This window comes from Malaclemys terrapin, chromosome 14, assembly GCF_027887155.1.
Source record: "Malaclemys terrapin pileata isolate rMalTer1 chromosome 14, rMalTer1.hap1, whole genome shotgun sequence".
Taxonomy (NCBI): Eukaryota; Metazoa; Chordata; order Testudines; family Emydidae; genus Malaclemys; species Malaclemys terrapin.
In genome coordinates, this window is record NC_071518.1 from 8,650,892 (window position 1) to 8,672,159 (window position 21,268).

The 21,268-nt window shown below is 47.1% G+C and overlaps 1 long non-coding RNA gene across 2 annotated transcripts in view; it reads left to right on the plus strand.

Annotated features, from left to right (window-relative positions):
* LOC128848835 (uncharacterized) overlaps positions 1 to 21,268 on the plus strand; it is a 32,903-nt gene that overhangs the window by 4,413 nt on the left and 7,222 nt on the right. The window contains exons 1-2 of one of the 2 annotated variants that reach the window (XR_008447111.1): positions 7,591 to 7,677; positions 20,989 to 21,191. This is a non-coding gene — a long non-coding RNA (uncharacterized LOC128848835). Of the gene's footprint in view, positions 1 to 7,590; positions 7,678 to 20,988; positions 21,192 to 21,268 lie in introns of those variants that run through there. The other variant, XR_008447110.1, reaches the window with a different exon arrangement.

The following is a 21,268-nucleotide window of genomic DNA, read 5'->3' on the forward strand; positions in this document are numbered from 1 at the left end:
TTCTTGTTCAAAGATAGATCAGGTTCTCCCATCTCGTGTTCCCACGAGGCACATATTCCCCTTGAATGATCACTGGACAGATTATTTTTAGACCTTTGTTCACAACATCTGGCTCTCTCAGGGCGCTCCATTCAAAGCCAAAGCATGGGATCAAATGGCAGCTGCTACAGGGGGAAAGAAAGGTCTTGGAGGAGTGCCCCGAGCAGTTTCTAGCTGCAAACTTTCCAAGAAAACAAGTACTCTCATTGTGTACCCTCCCCCACCCCCCAAGTAGATGCCCTGATTTGTGGGGTTGTACCCTATTTCTACAAGGTGATTTACTCTCTGAGGGAGGCTTCGTTTTCAGAAGGAAGTTATTTAAAAACACGATAAACAAACGGATGTGGTCATTAAAACAAGTTGACTTTAGCTTTCATTTGAAGGTTGATTTAAATTAGGTGAAGAGGGGGCCACTGGGGGAAGAGGAACCTGCAAGCGCTGGGAACAAGTTGAAAATGCTGTGCCCGGGGAAAGGAGTTGATTTAAGGAATATGGCAGGGGTCGGCAATGTTTGGCATGCGGCTCGCCAGGGTAAGCACCCTAGCGGGCCGGGCCAGTTTATTTACCTGCTGATGCGGCAGGTTCGGCCGATCGCGGCCCCCTCTGGCCGTGGTTCGCTGTCCTGGGCCAATGGGGGCGGCAGGAAGCCGCAGCCAGCACATCGCTCGCCCGCGCCGCTTCCCGCCACCCCCATTGGCCAACGATGGCGAACCGCGGCGAGTGGGGGCCGCGATCGGCCGAACCTGCCGCGTCAGCAGGTAAATAAACTGGCCTGGCCCGCTAGGGTGCTTACGCTGGCGAGCCACGTGCCAAACGTTGCTCACCCCTGGAATATGGTATGAATGGCTGGCTTACAGTGCCATACAATGGGTGGAATTGAGCAGGAACTGGATTTGAGACTGTTATCTTGGATAACAAGATAGGGCCCTATTTTCAAACTTGATTGCAGAAATAACTATTGAGGTACCTACATTCCTGTTTTAGCCACTTAAATCCAACCCTAGGTGCCTCTAGAGAAGCAGGTAGCTGCTGATACCTGAATTTAGGCCCCAATCCTGAGGCACCCACATCTGAAGACTGGATTCGCAAATGCCAGTGGAAATCTATGTTTTATGCTCTCTCTGATTGGGTGCAACACAATAATTATGGAATGTTAAAATGATTTCAAAATGATTTCAGTCCATGCACTTAGGGGCCAGTCCTGCTCCCCACACTCCCAACAAGCATAGAACAAGGGCAATTCCATTGCCCCAGGTGTGGGGACAGGATTTGAGGGAGCTGCCAGGGCTTCGTGGAACCCTGCACTTTGTGCAGCACAGATCTGCAGGGGGTCCCTGCACAGCAGTGTCCAGGCGGTATTTGGAGGTGAGACCTGGGCAGAGGATCCCATACTGTATAACTCCTCCCGCACCTTGGAGTGAGTGAGTTAGCATCACAGAGTCTAATCAGGCCATTAGGCTACGGCCTTGGTGGAACAGTTCTACTGCCGTTGCTTGGCTTTGATGGGAGGACTCACTCTTCCCTCTGCAGATCTTCCCAGAACCCAGCTGAGATTCTAGGCCTGGGCCTGCCTGGCTCTGCCCCTTAGGGACAAATTCTGAACTCAGTCTTAACCCAGGCAAAATCTCCAGTGAATTCAGTGGAGCAGGAGTTACAAAGGGCACTGATGGGGCCAGTGTGTACTCCCCTTGATAAGCCTGCCTGATCTGTGCTGCTCCTGCACCACCGTGACCTGCTGATTAGCAGGACACTTGTTTTGCCTGGTCTGTGACCATGGTTGGAAAATGAAAGTGAAACCATGGAGTTTTCAGCCAGAGCGGGGACAGACCTCCTGTGACCCCTCTCCTCAGGAGAATGACCGTAACCACCTGCCTACAGAGGCCAGCGTGAATGGGTGAATGGCCCAGGGGAGGAGACGTTATTGCTTTAGCCTCGGTCTATCTCCAGAGATGGAAAGCAGAATGCTGGTAGTGGACACTGTGAGCCGGCCTCCCTGGTTGTAGATAGTGACAGTGAGACCCCATGGAGCAGCCCCCCTCCCAGCAGCTCGGGAGACATGCTCCTTCTCTGTCCAAGAGTCTTGAAAAGTATTTTGAAATGAATCCCCAGTATCTTGCTGCTCCTAGAAACAGGCCCGTTCCTATTGTGTCATTTCAAGGCCTACCTTATCTTATGCTGGGCACAGGCCCGCCAACAGCAATTCCTGGCTCTGGGGACAGGGCCGTCCCTAGGGGGAGTGCGGGGCCCGGGGCAGAAATGACAAATCCTTCACTTCTGGGTCCAACAGCGCTGGCCAACTGCACTGGCCCGCAAAGCATGCGGCCCGGAGCGGTTGAACACGCCTAGGAGCATGCGGCCCTCCCGGGCCCTTTTAAATTGCCCGGGCCACTGGGCAATTAGCCCCCTGTCGGCAGTTCTGGCTGGGCCTGCTGTTGGCCTATGATCATGAGAATGCAAAGCTGCCTTAACCCCTGTTCTCCCACCTCCCGAGTTGTGATGTATGCGTCTTAGCCACAGCCGAGGATCTAGGACCTTCTTTTCCTGGTTCATGGAAGGCTCTGTCTTACTGCTCTGTTGAGTCTTTAGGGCTACGCAGGTATGGATGTACAGTGTTGTTGTAGCTGGGTTGGTTCCAGGATGTTAGAGAGACAAGGTGGGTGAGGTCATGTCTTTTATTGGACCAACTTCTGCTGGAGAGAGAGACAAGCTTGTGTAGCTCGGAAGCTTGTCTCTTTCACCAACAGAAGTTAGTCCAATAAAAGATATTGTCTCATGCCCCTTGTCTCTCCAGTGTGCTCTGTTAGACCATTCTAGAGAGCTCTTCCTTCACTTTGGGAAGCAGAGGCATTACCACCACCTTCTAGGTTGTGTTGAGCACCTAAGGACTGGCCAGACTGGTTCTCCTTGAAGGAGGCTATTTGCCACAAAAGCCTTCACTGCTTCCTCTGTGTTTAATAAGGCCCATCTCATGGCTGTGGTTCAGTCTAGCAGGTTACTTTCAGTTACCCCACTGATGGCAAAGGCGTCAGGCCCATACTCCATGTCTTTATAGTCAGTGAGGGCCTTGAACTGACCTATTTCCTTCCCTGGGAAATTGAGTCCCATCCTGGGTGGTTCCAATACCAAAGTTAGAGCCCATCATCTTATGTCTCTTAACAAATCACCTTCACTCTGCCCCGAATCAATCCTACATTTCGACTGAAATTAATCAGCAGCATAAACCTGGAGTAGTGCCGTGATGGCTCAGATATTTTAGTACCTCCAAAGACAAATTCATCCCTCATATAAATCAAATCAATCATCTGCTTGTGGCTGGATTTAGAATCTGTTGTTGCTGGGAAAGCTTGAATAGCAAGATCTGTCTTCAGCTGACATGATTGTATGCCTCAAACTGTTTTCATTCTTTTTAGAATGCGGTTCCTCCTTTTGTTGCTGTTAATAATAAAGAACACTTTGATAAAGCTTTGATCATACACAATTGCTAACATCTGAGTATTCTGCCTATTGTGCGTTGGGTGATAAATGACAGGACCGAATGCTTTAAAGAAACAAGTGATTTTTATTAAAGTTTTCCCACTTCATCTACATGCTTGTGTAGATATTTCTCTTCATCTCTGAAACCAAATCTGCATTAAATGACAGTTATTCACTATAAATCTCCCAGAGTTCATTTTTTTGTTGAATACACGCACATGCCGGATTTGGAGCTACTAATTCTAGAGATTAATGGTCAGGGTATCAATCATTTGCTGGCCCTTTTCTTGACAGATATGCAGCTTTGACACATACCCACTAGAAATAAGGGCACTTGTGCTACAGTTTATAGATTGCACACTGGGGAAGTAAGAATTCCCTTGCATTACTAAATATCTAGGAGGTGGTTAAGGGCTCAATTTAAAGCCCTCATTTCACTAGCCAACACATGAGTTCTAAGAAATCTTAGCACTTATCTACTTGGTAGTTTTCATCCTAAATTTCCAAAGCACTTTACAAAGCTGTGGGAGCTTTATTAACTCCACTTTACAGATGGGAAAACTGAGTCAAAGAGGGGGTTTCTTTGGCTTTTATTTAAAGCGTCTTGCTGAATGTCACAGGATAAATTAGTAGCAGAAGTGGGCATGGAGCTCAGATTCCTGACTCCTCCCCCCATGTCTTAGCCACTTAACCAAATTGTTAAACGCTGGCCTAGTGCCAGCGTTTTTATACGTGAGCACAGTTCCACCTATTTAGGCCTTGGCTACACTTGTAAGTTAGAGCGCATTAATCAGCCCCGGGCATCCTACCTCCTGAGGTGTCCACACTGGCAAGGCACTTAGAGCGCCTGGACTCTGCAGCTGGAGCGCTCCTGGTAATCCACCTCCACGAGAAGCATAAAGCTTGCTGCTTCCTGGCTGAAATGCCTGCGTGTCAGCGTGGATGACGTGTTGCATTACTGTGCTGTGATTGGCCCCCAGAAACGTCCATAATCCCTTGAAGTCAAATGGCCATTCTTCTCATTGTTTTGAACTGGGCTGCAGGCATGCGGATATCCCCTCTCAAAGCTCCGTTTCTGACAGCCGGCATGCTTATCTGCTCCGGGACACAAAGCAACCATCACTGTGGAATGCTCCTGCTGCAGAGGCAGGCGTTTGTGCGTATGTGTGAGAGAGAGAGAGGTGGGGGTGGGGGCTGATGTCGGGGTTTCCCCCTTCCCTCTGCCGCTGTCTGAACTTACAAGACAGCATGTTGACACACTCTGCCCCCCAAAACACAGTCTCTCCCCCCACATACACACAACACGCACCCTGTCACACTCCACCCCCCCGATTTGAAAAGCACACTGCAGCCACTTGCACACTGGGATAGCTACCACAACGCACTGCTCTCTGTGGCGTTGCAAGAGCTGCTAATGTGGCCACGCCCCAGCGCTTGCAGCTGACAGTGTGAACACATGGCAGCGCTTTCCCTGCTGCGGTCTCCGAGGGCTGGTTTAACTCCCGGTGCTCTACATCTGCAAGTGTAGCCATAGCCCTTAATCAGTTATACTCTCTATCAGCTGCAAATTCCTCACACCAGTCCCAGCTCACTTCTCGTATGGCATGGCTTCTGTTCTTTGCAATAAGTTCTAGAAGAGCCAGAAAATCCACCAGGGGTTCAGAGGACGCAGCCCCTTCGTGCTAATCTATTTTAGAATCCCAGAAGTCAGGGATGGAAGGGAACCACTCGGGCAGATTCACCCTGGCTGGGGCAGGGAGGGACAAATTGTCCTCTGAGAGGTTTCACTCAGGGATAGTGATTCCACTTTCTTCCTGCCTTGGAAACTGCTGCTTTAATTCTGCTGAAGACTCAATATGAAACCACTAGCTAGTGCAGCTTTGTTCCCCGTTGCTATGTTTTGTCAAGTTCACTTTTACGCTTGGATTTAAACAACCCATTAAAAAAAAAAAAGGAGCTTTGACTTGCTGAAGAACCTCTAGTTTAACGAAGTAGTTCACAGCGGGTTTATGGCTCCCACAATCCGTCTAAAAGATTTTGGCAGCCTGTGATGTAATTATCGGAATCAGGCACAAATCCTAAGCAAAGAGAGACCCTGGCAATAATTAGAAGTTTAAAAGGAATCTCCTCTAACCTTCTTTATGATTTGTTGAAATCTTTAGTTTAACTGTCTTTACTTCTCAGCAGAGTTCTGAACTGTATGACTTTAACTGCTAGGTATTTAAGAAAGTATTAAAACAGAGATTGCAACATAGGGATTATGTTAACCACTTGTTCTGTTCAATTAGGGTTTATCTGCACACAAAAGTTGCTACCTCTGTAGCTCCATGAGCATAGTTAAGCAGTTTTTGTGCTCGGCTTGTGGCTGGCCTCTACAAGGGATGGGAAACAAGGGCGGAGAGAAAGCTGGCCCTAGTCACTCCTGGAGATCCCACCCTTTCATACTCTGGGGGTTCATGCATTAATGCAACTTCACCGGTATATTTTAAGTGTTACCATCCCCCTAGTGGGGGTGCAGTTCAGAGGCACCAATTCAGATATTTCCTGGGACGGGGATGGAGGGGGGCAAAATCTGGTTCCCGCCAGTTTCCCTGTGCCAGATCACATCATTATTCACGGAAATTTGGCCCAGACATCCATCTGTCTGTACAGAGGAGAGGCTGGATCAAATTTCAGTGGCATTGCGAATACACAGCTGGAGAGATACTCTGTACCATTTCGTTAGCATCCATAGTAATTGAGTATGGAATCACGGCTATGACCTCTGCGGGCTCGGCAACCTATGGAATTTTGAGAAACTGCAAAAACCTTTTGGGGAGGGGAGCAAGGGGTTACTCCCCCAGGAAGCCCCCAGTTGGTGCTATTCATGCAGTTATACCAATATAAAGATGCTTATATCAGTATAGTCATTCCCATATGGGAAAGGGAGTCAGCTATCTCGGTATAAGCCACCTTTATACCAGTATAATTGCGTGTACATAAATATTTACACCAGTATAACCCCAAAGTGAAAAATCACCCCCTAAACAGAAAGCTATACCATAAAAAATAGGTGTAGACCATGTCTTAGACATATTTGATAAAGCCAGAGACTGTCTTGGGCTCATTTGTATAAGATCTTTCCCATAATAAAATAATTTTTTCCATATTCTTCATATTTTGTCATGGGACAAAACCTGGGGATATGCGATTCCACAATGAGTCCGGTTTCCCCCACTCACAGTGTGTATAAAAACGGTGGGACAGCTGTGGGGCTTGGTCCTTCTGTCTTCATGGCACAAAACTCCTATTGACTTCAAAACTGTCAGACGAGGCAGTTTCATCACCCTAGTTGAGTATCCCTAAACATGGAGAGTCACATTCCTACATGCTTCAGAGTAGCAGCCGTGTTAGTCTGTATCCGCAAAAAGAACAGGATTTGTTAGTCTCTAAGGTGCCACAAGTACTCCTGTTCTTTATTCCTACATGCGTGGCTCAGTGTAATTCTACAATCAACAAATGTATAAAACAAAGTAATGGGCCAGATCCCCCAGTGGTGGAAATTGGTGTAGTTCCATTGTAGTCATGATGATACACAGCAGGTGAGGCTTTGCCCCCATGATGGGACATGACCTGTAGAATCCATCCAATGATGCAAGCTTGTATATGGTCCTAAGACCTGCAAGACATGACTAGGAGCTCCTGCTGCATTATTCATTCACAGGGTGGTGGATCAGGTTAGCAGCATCCGGATGGGAAGACAACTTCGTAGGACTTGGCGAACAAAATCACACTTGGAGTCAGACTCTCACTGTTGAACCAGAATAAATTAAACAACAATAAAAAAATGTTCTCAGTGAGGCTCCAAATAGAACTCAGAGAGTATTTTGTGCAGCCATGGAAAAAATGCCGTTGTTCAGCCAAAAACAGACTAGGTTGGCTAGGCAGTGCCAAGCTTTCCCCCTTTCCCAGAAGAAAGGTCTGGCTCTTAGGGAAAGGTTAAGTCAGGCTGCGTGTTTCCTCAGAATACATGGCTCTCATACCACTCTGGAGGAAAGGGTAATTCACTCTGGCCAGACTCAGTCACAGTTCCTTTATGCCAGGGCTCTCGCAAATTCCCTACACTGAGAGCTTGCAGCCCTTCTGTTTTCTCTGCCAGCTGCTGGATGAAGTCTATATGATGAGGTAAGGGGCAGTAGTGAGACTGGGGGTCAAGTTAGATTGTTATGCTACATTGCTGATGACCAGGGAGGTGGTCAAGTTGTCTGTAAAAAAAATAGGCCATTTAATTTGTTGGATAACTTGCTCATTAGGGATCTAGTGCCTTTAGTTAGTCGTATATTGCCTAATCCAAGTTCCCTTTACAGCTTTTTATATCAGGAATACAGGTGTAAGGGCACTTACTGAACTATGGGTGGAGAGGATTCTTCAACTCACAGAAACACATATGGATTTCATTAAAAGCTATTCATGTCACATGATAAAGTATGCAGCTGGTGGGGTGTTGTTACAGGAAAACATAACCAAGAAGTTAGCCACACGGACAAAAGACTAGCTGAATATTATAGAAAAAAGTCACAACCACATGAAACTCCCTCTTGCTTGTTCACTTTGAGATATCTTCCGATGACAGGAGAACTGCCTTCAATCTTATCATCCAGCCGTAGGTTCTGTTCTATTAGAGCAAGGAGATAGGCACACAGAGAAGAATGGATGAGAGGAAATGGAGCTAAAATCTACCATTATTATTTCTTCTTCTTCTTTTCTTTCTTCTTCTTGGCAGATGAAGCCTTATGATCAGAGCACGCAAATCTGTGCTCCTGATAGTGCTTTCCTTTCTCACCTAGCAATGCCCTTGAAGTTCAGTTGAAGTCAATGGGAAATGTGGACCCTGCTCTTGGGATGCAAGATTGGTCACCTGAGCTTGTAGAATAAAAAAGCCACTATATCATATCCATCACTCCACTTAAATATTATTAGCGTTATTATTTATTTCTATTATGGCAACTTCTAGGTGGTCAAACATCCAGCAACAGGTGAGTGAATCTGACAAATGGGGGAATGAGAGCACAATAAAAAAATTATAATCAATTTGGCCCCTGGTGGAAAACTGCCCACCAAGAACAGAGCTAAGGCCATTGCTCATTTCACAGAGTCCAGATGACACCTTTCTCCTCTGAGGTGGTGGTTTTAGGCTCAGTACCATTGGAAAATACTGAATCTTGCTTTTTAATATAGATTCCTTCTATGAGTGGGAAAAGCTGGCTGCTGGGTTCTGGGCCAGATGTTTGTTACCAGTGGGTGCAGGGAATTTATAGCATGGAATAAAAGATGAAAGGGAATGTAAAATGCAGGCAGGTGATTCTGTTTAAGCATCTGGCTTCAAGCATCACAAAGCCTTGCAAAGGTCAAATATAAGTGGCCCCAGACGTTTGGAAAGCACTGTAAATGGGATATAAAGTGTTTGTTCTTCTTAACTAGTTTTATGGTGCATAAGATATACATTAGGCAAATGAATTTGATTAGGGAAACACGGTGTCCTGCTAACAAAATTAGGAGGAATCATCAACATTTGTATTCAAAACATTTTACCACTTACAAGGGGGAAGTTTACAGAGACAAGGTGGGTGAGGTAATATCTTCTATTGGACCAACTTCTGTTGGAGAGAGAGAGAAGCTTCCGAGCCACATTTACTCAGTCTGGAGAAGAATTTTGCTTTTTTCGTACAATGAGTAGCTTTTATTATTTCAATTGGCCCGAGGAAGAACTTGTGGGAAACCAAAATAGATCCTGTGGGCAGGACTGTCCCCTGCAGAACCGTGGGTTTCCCTCCCCTTGAGGCCATTTCCTCTGTGGCTGTCTCCCCCACCTCTCCAGACCTCCCTGGAGGCTTCTCTGAGCATTGAAAATCTGCAAAGGAGGAGGAGGTGAAGACTAGACAGGCTGGTGGAGCCAGTCTGACACACCATGCCCTCCTCCAGCCCTGTGGAGGCCGCTATAATCTTGGGACTGCACAATCTTTACCCTAGAGCCCTCACCATATTGTGGGTAGTCAGAACTCCACAGGGACAGCGGGGGATAGAACACAGACCCCCTGCTCTGGAAGCCCAGAGCCCTGGATCTCAGGGCGGCTGAGTCACGAACAAGACGGAGTTGGGCAGTTTTCTGCATGGACCTTTTAAAGGGCATCACCCCGAGAGCTTGAATGGTGCCTACGTGTAATTCAGGAGACAAATGATTCCTTGCTATGAGAGTGCTCTATGGCTGTATAGATGTAAAATAGTTATCAAATAAGGGGCTGGGAGCAGAGCTGTGGCTCCCATGGGGGATGGGGGGAAGACAGGGTTAAGGGGGCCAAGGCTGGGGCCGAGGCTGGAGGTGGGTCTGGGGCCAGGAGCAGGGCCAGAGATGGGGCCTGGGAGTGGGGGCACAGCCGGGCCATGGCTGGGACCGGAGCAGGGCTGGATGGCATTCTGTCCCCTGAAGGGACTGGCCCGGGCCCTGCCGTGCCCCCCCCCGAATGTTCCTCCATGCCCCTCTAGGGGGGCATGCCCCACAGTTTGGGGATCTCTGCTATAGAGTTTGTTGTTGTTCATTGCACTTGGCTTCCTTTGTGCAGCTCTTTACATCAGCTCTCAACAAAGTGACCACCTCAAAACAGTGTCCACTTCTTTCGTTTTTTGTTGTGCCTGATGAGAGGCACTGGGTCACTTTGGCAGTGGCTGTGAGCAACGTGCCGGTCCCCTCTTGCAATGCAAATGCATGAGGATTCCTCCAGGAATACATCCAGCCAAATTTGGCAACCTTAAGGGGGCCAGGAAACCAGAAACTGTCACATCACATGTATTTCCTTTATCCAGCTGTTCCTTTCAGTCCTTGGGTTCTCTGCTATGTCCCAGTTTTGTTGGAATCTGCTAATGATGCAAAACTCCTGGATCTGATTCTGATCTCATTCTCCACTGACTTCAGTGGACTTACTCCAGTTTTATGCTAATGTAACTGAGATCAGAATCTGGCCCCCTTCTTTGCAATCTCACTATGCCAGGGGTCGGCAACGTTTGGCACGCGGCTCGCCAGGGTAAGCACCCTGGCGGGCCGGGCCAGTTTATTTACCCGTTGACGCAGCAGGTTTGGCTGATCGCGGCCCCCACTTGCCGTGGTTCGCTGTCCCGGGCCAATGGGGGCGGTGGGAAGCCACGGCCAGCACATCCCTCGCCTGCGCCGCTTCTCGCCGCCCCCATTGGCCCAGGACGGCGAACCGCGGCCAGTCGGGGCCGCGATCGGCCGAACCTGCCGCGTCAGCAGATAAATAAACTGGCCCGGCCCGCTAGGGTGCTTACCCTGGCGAGCCGCATGCCAAATGTTGCCGACTCCTGCACTATGCAGTTATTCTATTTGGCACATGCAGCAATCAACAGGTGCCATCGCATAAAAAGAAAGCTGGCAACAATACAGCAATGGTGGAAAAGCTTCCTGAAGAAATACTATGGCTTCCAAAAATTATGCAGCTAATCCATTTTAACCCATATTGCTGAGCACTGGAGGAATAGCTTTCCCAAACAGGTGGTGAATGGGCAGAAGGCCGTCTAGCTGCAGAGACTTGAATGTAGGCAGCTAGCAGACCTTTTATGAACATCAAATGAGGTGGGCAAATGCAAGGTCCCCCAACCCGTGCCCTTTTTGAATCTGTGCACCTAGAATTAAGAGGATGAGTCATTGCTAATCTGGATGTTGGCTCATATAACTCCCTCAGCTGTTCAAGTCACTTTTTTCAGCCCTCTTAGTCATAGCTTAGTTTTGTGCAGGCTTTGGAAGAAGCATAAATATCAGGGCCTCAATCCCATCCGTATCGGAGTGTGAGGTCTCTGCGTAACTGGCTAGAGCAGAAAGGTTTAGTACTCCAGCGGAATTTCTTATGAAAGTTCTGCAGGCTTGGAAGCGTATACTGAGGATTTCCACCATTTTAGCTGTATGTGATGGGCGGGGCCTTGCTGGTTGGGGTGCCCCTGTCAGTCCAGTATGGGTGTGGCCCACTCCACCACTCGGTCGTGGGCTTCCCCAGTAAGCGGGTGATTTCTGCCAAGCGTGGACCGGCCCCCCGATGGGGTCACCTAAACGGGCAATCTGTGGATTCTGAGCGGCAAAACAGTCAAACACTCTGTGGTCCCGCAGCCTCCTGGCAGGGGCAGGCGATAGTTATTGGCAGCAATCAGGCTGCAGCCCCGGCGCGGGGTGAGGTTAAGCAACAGTTTGTAGCTCTGCAGCCCCCAGGTTGGGGCAGCAAAACAGTCTGGGGAATTAGCCCCCGGGTCAGGGCAAGCAGCAAGCGGGCTGCAGCCCTTGGGTGGGGCAAAGTAAGCAAGTAGTCTATAGCCCGACAGCCTCCTGGCTGGGGAAGCAAACAATCCAACAGTCTGGGGAATTAGCCCCTGGGCAGGGCAAAGCACACTGCAACCCCAGGGCGGGGCCAGGCAAGCGAACAATCAGTCTCTAGACCTCATGTCTCTCTGGACTGGGGCGTAGTTTCAGCAGGCGGCAGCTCGACTTCCACGGTGGTCTCCGCAGCCGGCGGGTCGTCTGGCAGGTAATCCCGGTCCCCGGGTTTTACCACCAGGGGTGCAGCAGGAGCCAAGGGTGTACTCCCTTCCTCCTCCATTCCCCCCTCTCTACCCCCTCTGACTGGCCTGGGCTGCCTCCTTTTATTGGAGTTCTCCACTTGGAGCATGTGCAGTAGGGAAGAGGAGGTGTGGCCTCCTGGGCTCACAATGATTGGTCCGCCCCTGGCAGCCCAGTGCGGGCCTGGTGCACCCTGTCACATTGTGCACAAAACTTTCCAGCTGAGTAGAGTCCTTAGTCTAACTTCACTATTGAAGTGCAGTGTCCCCAGGAAGTCACGGCCTTTAAGTATGGCAGACCTTGCTTTTTCCATAGGTGCTGTCTATTGGAGAGCTTCCTATTCCAGAGATAATGGAGAAACCTGGAAATGCTTTGGATGTACTGTGTGATAGCCACACTAAATTGATGTTTTGCATTCTCAGTCACATTCAGTTTCCCTCTATGTTCCCTTTTGTGCGTCTGCTGCGAAATATTTCAGAGAGAAAGGAAGATGAGGATGGGGCTGGATTATGTTTTCTGTGGAACAACTTCCGCGGCAGGATGTCCTTGGTAGCGCAGTCACAGTGGACCTGCTAGAGCTGCTGCAGGGCTTAAATAGATCTCTGGGGGTCCTCTGGGTTTGGGGGAAGCCCCACAGTCTTTTCTGCAAGATGTGTGTGTGCGGAGAGGGGGCAAACCCCACCCCCAATGAGATAACGGAGAAGGGATCTTTGCTATGTTTTTAGTTTTAGACTTTTCAAGAGAACCTGCAGTTATGCACACTTTCCCTCTGAATTCAATAGGCACTTCAGTCAAAGAACCAGGTGTAGATTGGGTAGATTTAGTGTATTGGATAGATCCATGCTACTGCTGCACAGCATGAAAATACATATAATTTACCGATAGCCAGATTCTCAACTAAACAGCTGCCAGCACTGGGAGCCCTTGTCAAAGTTACAGGGCTAGCTGGCTTGCTGGCTCCTTCTCTGTTTCCTCTGAGTGAAACCCCTCAATTATGAGGTCTTGTGCCATTACCTCCCAGGGATGGAATCATACAATTCTCCCCATTTAGACTGGCTTTCACGCTACAGCACCCTGGGGGTCGCCTGTGCTTACCCCCAACAGGTCTGAATGGGGTTGAGTATCTGTGGATACTCTGCGAGCTTGTGACCAACAGTAAATACAGTGACCCAAGGCAGCTTTCTGAAATCAAAGTAATGTTTAATCTAAACAGTAGGAGCAAAGCAGAATATAAGAGAAAGAGGGTTTTAAACAATAAAAAGCTACACATGCTTGTCTTGCTAAAGGTTCACCATCCCCTGAAGCCTAGGAAAGCGTATCTTTGGCAGCTCCCCCAAACAGGTGTCTGTGGGTCAATCTATGCCTTTGCAACAGCCTGACCTCTGGCCAGAGTCCTTTTAACTCTTTCTGGTCCTTTTGATCTGTTGGTTCTCAGCATTGGCAAACCAAGCCGTGTAAAAAGAACAGGAGTACTTGTGGCACCTTAGAGACTAACAAATTTATTAGAGCATAAGCTTTCGTGGACTACAGCCCACTTCTTCGGATGCATACCGAAGAAGTGGGCTGTAGTCCACGAAAGCTTATGCTTTAATAAATTTGTTAGTCTCTAAGGTGCCACAAGTACTCCTGTTCTTTTTGCGGATACAGACTAACACGGCTGCTACTCTGAAACCTGTCAAGCTGTGTAACTTGGCTAGAGACAAGGAAGTGTGATCTTCCCAGTTAATGGCTCAGGCATTGTCTTTGAGCCCCCAGGTATCTTAACTAGAGCCATTGTCTTGTGTTCCTGCTTGTTTTTCCAACAGCCTGCTCTTAAACTAAAGCAACATATTCATACAGTAAACATTCACTGTCCAGGTCACATACAGTATTCATAAATCAGTACAGATCACCTGCACCCGGTCCTATCAAGGGAAAGTGAATTTGAACCCAACTTCCAAATTCATAGCAGGAAGTCACACAAAATTAGCGTGAGGACTGCTTACTCCTACACACTGCTCTGCACAGATGGACCCTGGCATCCATGCAAAGCCGTTTGCAGAATCTGACTACATTGCTACAACATCTGTTTGTATCCACTTCTTCTTGTCAACCAGCGTTCCAGTTCTCAGTCTGCGCGTCATCACCGATGCCAGGTTCGTTTCAAATTGGGTGCACCATTATATCATACTTTGCAAATTACTCTTTTGCTAAGGGCCTGATCCTGCTAACATTTAAGACCGTGAGTAATTGTTTTCAGAACCAGGCCCTTTATTCTGAGAGCTTGTTAGTGAAATGTGTGTTCCCTGTGGGCTGATGAGACAAATGCAGATTCAGGAATGCATATACTAAAGCATTAGGCACAGTCTACCCACTGAAGCGGTGACTCATTAAACAGAGCTGTCACTTCAAGAGATGGAGAGGCATACGGAGAAATTGTGCTCAACTAGATGGCGACCCAAAAGTAGGGTGGTTTATTATTTATCTCACTTCTACCCAGTCATGTGCTATCAGTAATGTAACAGGAGGCTGGCTACCTTAAAAAATGTCCATCTCACGACATGTCTAGAGCTGGAGTGGAGGCGTGATTCCCAGCTTGCATAGACACCCAGGCTAGCTCTCCTCCTGCTAGGATGCTAACAATAGTAGTATAGCTGGGGCGGCAGCGAGCAGTGGCATGGGCTAGCGGTGCGGAGTACAGACCTGCCCGAACCCTGCGGGTACCTACTTGGCACAGCTAGCTCATGCTGCCACTTGCCACGGCCTGTGCTATCCCGGCTTCACTACTATTTTTAGTGCACTCAATGAGAGCTAGGGCGAGCATGTCTGTGCGAGCTGGGAATCACTCCCCTAGCTCCAAGTGTGGCTATAGCCGCAGAGGGTGATACGTGGCACATTCCCAGGATAAAATTCTTCTCTTCCCTGCCAAATACATCTCTACCCCGATATAACGCGACCCGATATAACATGAATTTGGATATAACACGGTAAAACAGCGCTCCGGGGGGTGAGGCTGCACACTCCGGCAGATCAAAGCAAGTTCGACATAACGCCGTTTCACCTATAACACAGTAAGATTTTTTGGCTCCCGAGGACAGCGTTATGTCGGGGTAGAGGTGCACTAATAAGTTCCCTCAGTTCCATAGCTCCATCCAAAAGCCATCAATTCCCCCTACCCCATATTTTTAACCAGTGCATTTCATTCAATGTAGACACTGGGAATGGATTGGTCGGTTTCACTTTTCAGCGGCGGGGGGGGGGGGGGGGGGGGGAGAGGAGTGAGGGGAGTGAGGGGGTCTAGTAGGTTTCACTGTCTCATCCTCATGCACTAGTCCAGTGCTGTTTGGGCTCACAGTTTCAGATGAGAAAGTTTATATGTAAAAGGATAGATAGATAGATAGATAGATAGATAGATAGATAGATAGATAGATAGATAGATAGATAGATAGAGTTTCATTGAATCATAAGCAGTGATTTTTTCATTCAGAGTTTTGTAAACTAGCTCTTTACAAACCTGATGTTCTGAGTCTATGGGGGAAAAAACCCATAAAAGGGGGAAAAGGCTCATAAAACACTACATGGGTGTTTGCCAGGCTGAGTTACTGGCAGAACCACTGGGAAGTGGAAAGGGCAGGAGGCACTGCCTAGAATCAAACTGGGCATGAGGTTCCACATGGATTCTTGGCCCCATCCTTGCATAGCTTGGGACATGTGCAATGTCTGCACCTCTGCTTGCTGTACTGGCCTCCCAGCTGCCAGGCAGCATGGCCAGCTCACTACCCCTCCCTCCATCAAGGGTCTGATCCATCTCCCATCAATGACAATTGGCATCTTTCCATTGAACTCAATGGGAATTGGATCGGCCCAACATGCTGCCATTGATTTCATACCTGCAAGCAGGCTCCTACTTTGAAAGAGGGTAAAAGCCAAATATCAGGACATAGGGCCGAATCCTGGAATCTTCACTGACTCCTGACACAGGCAGAATTCCTTTTTAAGTCTAGGGAGTAAACACTGAGCAGCAACTGATTGAGGCCCTAAATGCTGCAAGAAGCAACATTCACTTTAAGTGGTAGTTTGTTGTGTAAAATACAAGCCGTTAATTTTTGCATTTCTATCATCGTGGGCCATGAAACTCAATGAAGGCCAATTTCAAGGGACACCCAGAGACTTTAAACTGCCCCTCCTGCCTGAAAACGTTTTACTGCCTATTGTTGCAAGTATTATTATTTATATTGCCCTAGGGCCCTGGAAGCCTAGTCAGGATCCCATTGTGCTGAGTGCCGTTCAAACACAGAGCACAAAAGATAGTCCCTGCCTCAAAAAGCAAGTGTCACCCAAGATCACTGGAACTGATCAGGAGCAGGGCCGGCTCCAGGCACCAGCACTGCAAGCAGGTGCTTGGGGCAGACAACAGAAAGGGGCGGCACGTCCGGCTCTTCGGCAGCGGATCCCTCAGTCCCTCTCGGAGGGAAGGACCTGACGCCGAAGAATGAAGCTGCGGTGGTAAAGCTGCCGCCGATCGCAGCTTCTTTTTTTTCCCGCCGCTTGGGGCGGCAAAAATGCTGGAGCCGGCCCTGATCAGGAGTGAAATCCTGGCCCTATTGAAACCAATAGGAGTGTTCCCATTGACTTCAACAGGGCGAGGATCTCACTATAGAGCTCCCTATCTTTTCAATTTACTTTGTGCTCAGGATAGCACATTGGGCTGGATTCTCATTGATGCTCCTTTCCATGGCTCTGGTAACATAAAGGTGCCTTAAGGAGTCAGTGTAGTGTCCTTAGAATAACTGAGAATCAGGCCCCTTGTGTCTATTAGTCAGTTGCCCCTGCTGTCCATGTGAGTCTTTCACAAAATAAACAGGAAAAACATTTTTCTTTAAAAGGGAAACATGACTGTAAAATGAGAACATTTGGCAATGGGAACTCAAGGTCCTGAAATGACTTTTCATTCCTATTTTGAACCCGACTAGGTTTTCAAGTTGTGACCCTCTGGCTTTAAGTTATGGTCAATTTCACAGAAGGTTGGGGGGCACGCAATCGTCAGCTGGTATAAATTGTCATAGGCTCATCAAACCTTATGGTGAAATCCTGTCTCCCCCCCCCCCCCCAAATTATCAGCAAAACTCCCATCGACTCAAGTAAGGCAAGAATTACACTCAATGCTGAAACGTGTGGGTTTTAAGCACTGCAGGGGAGGGAATACCAGCTTTCAGCTAAGTTTTCATTGGGAAGTTTGTGCACGGAAACATTCCCATCGGTCTGAGGGGGCACAGAATCTCCTTTCAAGAAAGTTTTAAATTTGAAGCCAAGTTTAAGTTGGCACTTTCCCTTTCATCATGTAATAAATAAAGGGCATTTTATTAAAAGCTTCAAAGTGATCTCACAAGGGTCAAGACAATCAGAAATATGTGAAAGTCCTGGCTCTATTGCATTATATCTTTGCAGTTTATGTATAAACATTAAATTTGCTTTGTTTGTATCTGGCAGAGATTACAGAATAAAAGCAGTAACTGCTGATGAGAGAGGAGGAACAGTCCCAGATTAGAAAACACCAGATAGAATTGACACTCCTTTCATCCCAATACAGCTGACACACTGAGGGCTTTTGGTTTTAGATGAACTGTCCCCAGAGATTAGAAGGCTAAATAGTTGACCCAAAAAACAAACAAAGATGGTGTATTATTTTTTAAATTACTGCAAATATAAAGCCCACACACAGAGACGCAGACTTCCCTGGCCTTCTCTAGGGGAAGACATCACGCAGAAGCTGGAGCTATTCCAAACAGTGTATACAGTCTATTGATGGGCTGCTGAAGACCACCACAGAGCTGTTTGGAGTTGGGGCCAACATATGCAGTGACTTGAATGCAAGTGTTTGAAATAGAAGGCAGGGGGGCAAAGCAAATGAAAATATCCTTCCCATTCCCACAAGGATGGTGATTAGCTCCAAGATTCTTTCCACACCTCTATATTTTTTTTTAAAAAAACTTCAACATTTTTCTGATCCCCTTCCCCGAAACTTAAAAAAAAAAAAAAACCCACCACTTTCCTCCACCTTCTAAAAATAGCTAGTTATTCTCCACCCTCACTCTTGGCAGGCTTTATAGTTTGTTGGATATAATAGGAGGATGGCTTAGGCAGTGGTCCTATAAACTTCAAAGCAGAGACCCCTTAATTTAGGCACTGATCCTGCAATGACTTACATGTGCATAACTTTAAGCACATGAATACGCTGATTGAACTCTTCGCAGGATCAGTGAAAAAAATAAGTTCTTAGGCTGTTTCTTTTAAGGAGAAAATGAAAACAAGCTGCTTGTGGCTTGCCAATTAGAATTCCTTGTGAGTAAAACCCTTCGTAACCAGGCCAGCCAGCTCCCAAGTACCCTCTTATGAGGTCAGTTTGCAGCAGCCCTACCTCAGTTTCCCTACTCTCCTTCAACTCGGGGCTCCTTAAAGCAACCTCCAAAAACAAAGACTTTTTTAGTTTCACCAAACCCCTCCATGGGGCTGGATTTATCAAGTAAGGTAACCAAATCAATCCCAAAACAGAGTTCTCAAACCTCCCACAAGTCCACCCATGTAATCCTTCATGCTGGGGCCTCCAAGACTTTCCCTGCCCAGAGTCTTTTCACTAAGACTGCAGCCTGCTCACTTGCAGCAGTTAGCGTCATCTTTCCCAATTCGCTCTATAGTCTCTCAGTTCCCACCTAATACCTCAGAGCCCCCAGCAGAAGTCCATTTACTCATAGAAGCCATTTCCTGCCTTAGCAGACTTCAGCTGAACCTTCTCACCCCCATCTTCCTATCCCTAAACATCCCCCTTCCCACTGTTCTTTCTCAGAGCATCATCTCCTCTAGACCCAGCTGGTTCTATTAACTAAACCCCACCTCCTTTCCCAGGTAGGGCTAATTGTACTGGTCTGGCTGGCCACCTCCAGGCTTTTAGCCCTTAAATGGGGAGCCCCCCCACTTCACTCATCATTTGTTCCTAGTCTCTCCACTTTCTATTGTGTGGGATTCTAATTAAACTAAATCAGATGTTTACCATGAATACAACGGCAGTTTATTTCTTTTACAGACCAATCAACCCTGCATGCTGTCCAATAAGAAATACTATTCCATAGTAATCAAGCAATATTATTCCATAGAAATCAAGCAGGCTAGAATACTGCACAGGAAATAAGTAATTTTTAGGGGTCATTGGGAAAAATGGGGCAAAACATGTTTTTTAAAAAACAATTTAAATGTTGCCAAAATTTCATCTTTATTTTGAAATTTTCTGCCCAGTTCTAGTGATTGTGTTTTGATCAGCCACGTGTTTTAAGAGTCTCTCTCGCAGCTTCTGCCTCCTGAAAGAGTAGGAAATATGAATATTGTCTGAAAGATGAGTTTCCTTCTGACATTGACACCAAACATCTTATTGATCTGTAATCACAATGGGCTTGATCCAGAGATGTGCTGACATGCTGTGACTTCAGTAGGAGTTGAAAGGGCTCCGAATTTACCAGGAGCTTCTCAGTCCCTGGCTGGATCAGCCCTGAAAAAAGCGCTTTCATATTTCACTGTCATCAACCCAGTTTCTGAAGAGGAGGAATTTTACAGCCTCTTTCCTATCTCTGCTTAGCACAAATTTTCTGGTTCATTAAAGCCCTGATAGATTAAAGGCTGTTCATGATTTCAGAGACTGGTGTATTGAACTCCTGCAGTTCAGGCCTAGAGCTTGTTAGCATAATTTCCTAAAGATTAGCAAGCACTGCTTCCACTGGAAAGCCTTAGGGAAATGCTGTTAGCCCCCTTAATTTCTTTTGACTGGAGCAACAGTGCATGATTGTGGAAGCTGCCTGCTGGGTGGAGATGGGATTCTGAGGAAAGATTTTTCCTTTAGAAAAACTGCATCAATTGTGATTCAAATCATTAGCAGGTTTTGTTAATGCGCCCTGGAGTCAGACACTTCATTTTTCCCAAGCGTGTTGGAACGCTTGGGAGGTTTTCAGAATAAAAGCATCACTTCCAACCCATATGGGGCTCACTTCAGCCATCAGCTACACTTGTGTAACCCCATATTAACTTCAACAGGCTTGCCCAGTTCTGAATCAGAGTGGAATGTGGTTCAATCAGTGGAAGGACAGAGTGTATGTTGTAATACAGTCCAGTTAGATATTATAATACAGTGGAAAAAATTAATACATCATTCAACTTCCTAACTACCAAGTGGAATGTTCCAACCATGCTGAACCAATTCCAGAACCAAAATGTACATGGAGAATCATCTACTGTAGTTCTGCAGTGGAAAATTCCTTAAGAACAGTGACAATTTTGTGTAAACTCGGGTCCCAAAGGGGAGTTACTCCAGATTTATGCTGTTTTACTTCAGTTCAAATAATACAGCACCAAGAATAACACAAGGGTCAAAATTAGTGACAAAGAGCCTAATGCTGCTCTCGTTCACACTGGTGTAAATCCGTAGTAATTCCAGATTTATGCTGCTGTTAACCAAGGCGAATCTCAGCCCCAGAGATATGGTTAATCAGCTGCAGCTGTGAAATGAGGGCTAAGGAAAACCTAGAAAGAGAAACATAAATGAGGGCATAAGGTTTTGAATACTCCCACCTGTAGTCTCATAAACTTAGCTAAACTGGGAAAACAGAGTCGTTGGCCCTGAACAAACCCCTTTTGTTGACTGTATGAGAATAGGACCCTAGGGGATCAGGAGCCAAGAATCAGGGTTTCCTCTGACACTTGGATTGATTACTTTGTCCTTTGCAAAATGCAGGGGATGTGGTTGCTGAGTCTATAAAGGTCTGCCCCCATGTCTTTGTTATTTAGTGGGGCGTCTTCTTGTTCCGCTGCATGAGTATGTTCTTCATGAATGAGATTGACTGTGTGTGTCATTTCAGCCAGTAGACCCTCACGGGACAGCAGAGAAAGCCGTTGGAATGTTTCACTAGCCAGACCACATACAATAGGTACCCTGCAGCTAACAAGAGGAGCCTCTTCCAACGACTAAAGGAAGTTCATGACCGCTTAGTCGCCAACATTTTAAATTGCAACTGTAATTTATGGGAGATTTCCCTTTCCTGTCATCTATGCTACAACGGAGGTAAAATATTGTGCTGCTTACTGCAAGAATTAAATCCATTGCTTGTATGTAAAGGGCCCTTCTAAACTACCAGAGAA